Here is a 6689-nt window from a genome sequence, read left to right on the forward strand (position 1 = left end):
AAAATATTGCTTTAAAATAGTGCAGAGCAAGCCTTTCTTTAACAGGGAATGTTGTATTCCCTTGATTTATGAAATCTCATTTCAGTTGCAAACCACTGGCTCTTCTCATGTTTGTGCTTGAGCACTGTATAATTCTGCAGGCAGCTAAACTAGCAAAATTGCTAAAAGAAAGAGGAAATTAGATCTGTTAAACCTGAAGAATCAGTGACATTCAGCAAACAGTTCTGCTCTTGTATTTCTCATTTGTTAGAAGGCAGTTTCTATTAAAGATTCTAACATATCTTAGTCATGGAAACAATGATGTGTTTTATTATCCTCAACAGAACAAACTTAGAACAGAGGTTCTGATACTTTCTTAATTGTAAAGTCTCTGGTGAACCACTTGGCACCTATTTGTGTAATGTTAAAAAGCTTTTTTGTTCTTCAGAGTTACAGTACACTCCCTTTAATTTACATGGTTACGTCACACTCCCTTTAACGTTAATCAGAAATGGTAAATTGGATCAATGTCCATCTCTCGTATGAAATTCCTATTGGGAAGGCTTTGTAGTGGTATGGACAGAGGTGAGAAGTTCAGAAGCTTTTAAGTGTCAGAGGAGTACACAGCCTTCCACATTTGGTGGAACTTGTGCTCCTAAGCCACTGAATGATTTTGTAAAGTCATCCCTGAATACCGTGCCTTAGGTCACATAAGATACTCTACCTCAGTAGCTTGTTATGGGAATATAATCAGTTAAAGAAGTGAGTTCTAAGTTGTCTGCTGCTTAGGTATTTGATACTGCCAGACAAAGAAGGGCCGTGTAACAGGTACGAGCTGTACAAGAAGACTTAAATGCTTTAATGTATGTACATGGCTTTGAAAACATAAGAATGAGTCATTTTAATGAGTCAGTGCACATCGTTGTCCAGATTTCTGAATATTGTCTACAACTGTGGAAAAACCTTTACAGGGCTGCTAACAAAAGGGCTTTGTGATAATTTCAGAATAGAAGCCACTGCAGTTTAAGAAGAGTGAGCAAATACAACATTTCTGACATTCTTATCCTTCCCTATCAAAATGGAGAAAAAAGAGTTCGTCTTACCTTTGTGTTTCTGTGAAAACTCCTAGCATTGGCATACTGGTCTATTCTTATAATAGACTCAAGGCATTCTATAAGAACTACAGGTAGTTATAGTAAGTTGTAGTAAATTTTGACAATTTACTTCTGTCAGCTTTGTAATATGTTTCAATACGTGCGTGTGTGTGTATACATATATACACACAGCTACCTATATGTATGTATACATATAAATGCACACACACATATATTTGTGTGTGTGTATGTATATATATTCACACAGGTATATATATACATAGGTAGCAGGTCCTGTTCCTGATTCTGCAGGAGATGCATCTGCCTGTTATTAGTATTAGAGACTATACAGTAATAAAGGGATTTTTGTTACTGTTTTACAAATGATTAAAACCAGAATTTAGTAAATATTTTTTATATAAATCTCTTTCAGAGGCAGCTGAACCGATAAATGTTTGGTGGTTATGCTTGTCTGCCTTTCAAGTGAAAAGAACAATATTTTTTCCTTAAAAGCTGGTTGTATTTTTTGTCCTTCTTGACTACCTTGGCAAGCTAAAGTTTCAGAATAACCAGGAATTATTATTTTAGGGTATTCTTTGAATTATTCTCATACTTGATGCCATTTATAGATATTCTGTTTCTGTACAGTAATAGAAGAGTATATTCTTTTTAATACCTTCTTGTATGTGTAATAAGATATCTTGTAGGGTTACTAATAACTAGCCAAGACGTACTACAGTGGTAAGTCATAGCCAAATTGAGAAAATTCAGGCGGCTTCAAGTAAATGTGAGAAGCTGGAGGTAGTGTTAGTTTCACAAGGATTTTTAAAAGATAACTTGAGGTTTGAATGAACATCTAGAATAATCAGATAACTTACCGAACAGAGAAGTAATCTATTAATAGTTGTTTCTGTCATGATGCTCTCCTCTTCTGCAGAGGCTAGAATTCACTGATTCCAGTAGATACATTTATATGCATCCAGGAAAAGATATATGTCACATTCTGAAGTTTCAGTTTACTTGTTACTTTAAAACCTTAAAATTCAGAATGAATATTTTTCCAAGAAAGCAAGCTACTTCTCTTTTATGGTGAGAATTAGTCATGCATGTCGTGCGTGTGATTATAAAACCATTTTTCCCATGTTCATTCTTATAAAAAGTTACTTATATGTGGAGTTCTATATTCTGTTCTATTTGTTTCTTAATTAATGTAAAATCTCATGAGCTGCTTCTGTTGAATTGGAGAAGGATCTGAAACCCATGTTCCCCACTGAGAAATCAAAACTGTAGTTATGTTTGGCTGATTTATTCCTGGATGATTTTGTCCGTGGGATGTTAATGCCCTGATACATATTCCTTCCTGATTTTCCTTTCAGTTTTTCTTTAAGTCTGTACCTATTAAATTAATTATAATATAAAGTTTTTATGAAGTATACACAATTTATGGTATGACTGTAGCAGCAATACTGTCACATCCTTCAGTTTGGGAATTTCTGACTTCTGTATCTGTGTATATTGCAATCAGACCTTTCTGTAGCTAATGAAACATATGTGATTTGTTTGTTTATGCCTAAGGACTGAATTTGTTGCTGAATAATGCAGAAACATGTGCAAGGACAAGTACAATAAATGGAATAAGAAATGTGTGCATGCAGGCTGTGTGACTAAAGTCAATTGAAAGAGACGTTAAAGATTTGGCTCCAGCTCTACCTGTTCAGTGCAGGTGGAAACGTGTTAATACTTGAGTGTCTGTACCAGAGTGGAAAATCACCAGAGGCTGCGCAAGTGGCTAATGTTATTCTTTAAAAATTCGTAACTCATTCAGTTTTTTATCTGAAATTGAATTAAAAGAAAATATGCTAACAGCTCAGGCACTAGTTGGCTTTTTGGCACGATAATGGACATTTTCTTCAATGTGCTGTGTTCTGATGGTGGCTTCTAAACAGAGCAGCCTCTTTGTACAGCCAGCCAGAGCGAAGAGCAAATGAACATCCATGTTTCACTTTCAACTATGTTAATATTTGAAAACAGTCCTACAGCATACCTATTTTGCTAAAATCTGTTTTGATAAGATTTCAAGGCTTCTTGTTTGGGGAAAGCCTAATATAATTCTACACAGAATCAAGAATTTGAATGCCTGTCCTAACGCATCTCATCGCTACCAGCCCACAAGTAATAATGTCCTTTTTTAAAACCTGGCATTTTCCAAGCTGTACGGATAAGATGAAGAGGAAATCTAGTTTGTTTAATTTAAAGGTATCAACATGCTGCAGACTTATGTTAGTGAATTAGAACTTGTCACGGAGACAGTGGGTGCAGATGTCGTAGACAGAGCTTCCTTCATCCACTACACCTGCTTTTCTCTGGCATCTTTGGTGATGTGCAGTGTCGATAGAGTTCTGCTCGTAAGCTTTGACAGACTCAGTATATAATCTCTGCCCCAGCTGACCGTCTTCGGCTCTACTGTCCGTGTTGTGGAATTAATGCCACACAGCTTGAGAATTTGCCTTGAGCGTGTCCTTGTAATGTTTGACTGGCCTAACTCTCAGCCTTTCGCTGTGTTTAAGCTGGCCGTATAGAAAGAGCTCTGAGCAATCTGTTTATCCAACATACGCGCTGGATGCTTGGACTGGCACAGTTAAGCTTGAAGGAGCACTGGCTCAATGCTTTCTATTTGACTGTGAGTTTAATTTTACATTGGTTCTAGTATCAGCCAATTATTATGCTTCATGAGGATTGCATTGTTCAAGTAATCAGTCAGCAGAAATTAATGAAAGCCCTTGTGCTTGGTTATGGGTACAGAGTGATTTTCTTGCAATAGTGCATTCAGCTAAATTCTGTGCTACAATGTAGCTCACGTTCATTCAAAATGTCACTATCTTGAATTATTATGTAAATCTTTATTCTGTTTTACAGCACATTATTTATTTACACAAAAAACCCAATGCTTCTCATTTTACAAATGCAGTTGTATGTCTGTATTTTAATTCAGAAAGTAACTTTAATTGACATATATTCTATCCAAAATAAACCTAGTGAAAAAACTGATAAGGAATTATTAATCAAAATTATTCGTATCAGTACATATTGCTACTGGGCAGGGGGCCTGATGAGTGAATTTTTTCCCTAAGAAAGTATGATTAAATATAGCGCACATGGAACAGTATGTGTTTATAAGCAATAGCTTTGATGTGGCAACAATATTAATGTTGTCCTTGAAGGAAAGGTTAGTGACTTTTTAATGTCAGTTTTCCTAGAGCAGTAAAAGTTGTACCTTGCACAGTTTAAGTATTTTGTCTCATTATTTAATATATCACTGCTTCTTAGGGATGAAGGGTGTCCCCTTACAGTCTTTTTTAATCGTACTTGGAAAACACGATATTGCTGAAGTACTGAAAATGGCTCCGCTTGTTAGCAAAATTGTTTGCTTAATAGATTATATACGTATTTAATACTAGTGATACAGAATAATATACATTAGATTCAGAAAGAACAAGCAGTACTTTTTTGATGAGATTCAGTTGCCATGTGAGAGTTACAATAAAGGGTGGCCCTATTCTGTACCCACTGATACCCACTAGGTATCTATTACCTTATATTAATAATGACCTGTCTTCTTTTTTTTCCAAAACCAATGACCTGGAGAGAAAGACTTTTTTCTTAATGGATAGCCAGAGATACTTACTATACATAAAAATATAGATTACAGTTGGATAATTTTTAGGAACTTACTTTCTAGTTTGTGAAATTGGTATTTCTCCTAAATAATCTCTCTGTTTCAGAGAGATTATTCTGTTTCTGTTGCCTTAGTTTGGGGCCCACTTTAAACAAGCAGAAAAAACATCTGAAAATATTTGTCATCACTTTCACCTAGTTTTCTGGTCTTACAGTTGTGAAATGCAGGAAAAAACAAACATAAGTGCCTGAACGTTGATAGCTGAACAAGTGCAGAATGTAATAAAATTAACTCTGATGGATAGTTTTGTGAATTATGATAACCCTCTCTGCATTAGTGAAAGAAAAATAGTTGATATCTGGTGAAATGCATAGTCTAGAAATATCATTGTTATTTCAGTGATAAGGAGTAATTCTTATTTTGTTTAGTAGTTTTAGTGTTTTTATGCCATGGATTTTTTGTGCTGATGACTTGTTTAATGCAAAGGAGTGTCTTCCTTCCTGTGTTCCTGCCTTAATTTTATTGTGTTTTCTCTGAGAGAGAAAGAGAAAACAATCCAGAACAAAAACTGGGGACTTTTTTAACACACATTTCCCAGTAAATCAGTTTATCCGGTTTATTTGACTGTTTGCCTGAAAGATCACATCGGTGTGTATATATGTGTACACCATATATAAAAAATACCTTTTATATATATGAGTTATACATATCTCATATACACTGTATGTGTGTATATATAATTATGTGTTTTAACAGTGATTGTTAAGTACAACGTAGCAGCTGGTGCATGATTGCTTGGGAAATGAGTAACTCATAGCAGGCATGCTCTAGGTCAAATTAAATTTTATCTCCACTTGTTTGGCCAAAGAAGTCCAGATATGAGACCTTCTGAACAGAAATGTATTTACTGTTTTTTTTGTGTGTGGCCATGAGTATTTTGTTCTTCAATTATTTTAAGAGGCAAAGATGACTTCAATCGCAGTCTCCTTTTCTGGCTTGTTTCACATCTGTGTGAGTTGCCCAAGGCCATTCTGCCGTGGCTGAACGTCAGCTCTTGAGGCTAGCTCTGAATTTCAGTTTTACCTTGCCTTGAACCACAGAGTCCTCATCTATTACGATGTGGAGGGCAGTTGCTTTCTGTGCTCAAGTAAGACAGCTTTGAGCTTTAATTGTGTGAGTCGCGCTGATGCCACTAAGTTGATGTACCCTGAACTCATGCAGAATCAGACTCCTAAGTTCACAAATGGATTTCGCGGTAAGACTTAAGAGATGGGCACTGTTTGACAGATTCAGAGGAAGGTGGAAAAAATAGCAGGTTTGTGAGAAAACTCAGTAAGATTAATAGAAACCGTATGTAGGAGTCTTTTCAAGTGATTCAGAGGGTTCTAGACAGTTGTCCTTTCTTTCTGTTTTAATGTCTCATGCAGCAATGACAGAGTCATACGTGAACGACAAATAAACCCATCCTAACTCATGCCTTTTCTCTTTAAAATTTAATCAGTCTATTTTAGCTGAAACAAAATGAGGGTTTAAGAGTGAAAATGTCACTCAGACAGCAGACTAGTGTATTATACCTGGAGGTATATTATGAAATTCAAAGTATATTATGTGTATTATTCCTTAATGAAACTGGCACAAAACAGTAACTCCAAGATCTCTAGTTAAGTTATGATGGATACCCCTCAATACTTGCTCTGTATCCTAACCTTCTTCTGTGTTCTGATTTTCTTTAGTTTACACATTCCCTGTCTCTGACCAAATGCTGTCCTCATCTTTGTCTTTCTGACATCTTCCTGTCTATTTTCAGTATGCTCTTTCCTGTTAACTTTTCTTACTGCAGATATTTAGACAATTGGGTGTGTTTCTTTATGATCTGTCTACTTGACTCTTATTTACATATGAACCTCAACTTAAATTTTAAAGGAGAGAGAAAACCTTTA

This window comes from Rhea pennata, chromosome 11 (genome assembly GCF_028389875.1).
Source record: "Rhea pennata isolate bPtePen1 chromosome 11, bPtePen1.pri, whole genome shotgun sequence".
NCBI classification, from domain to species: Eukaryota; Metazoa; Chordata; class Aves; order Rheiformes; family Rheidae; genus Rhea; species Rhea pennata.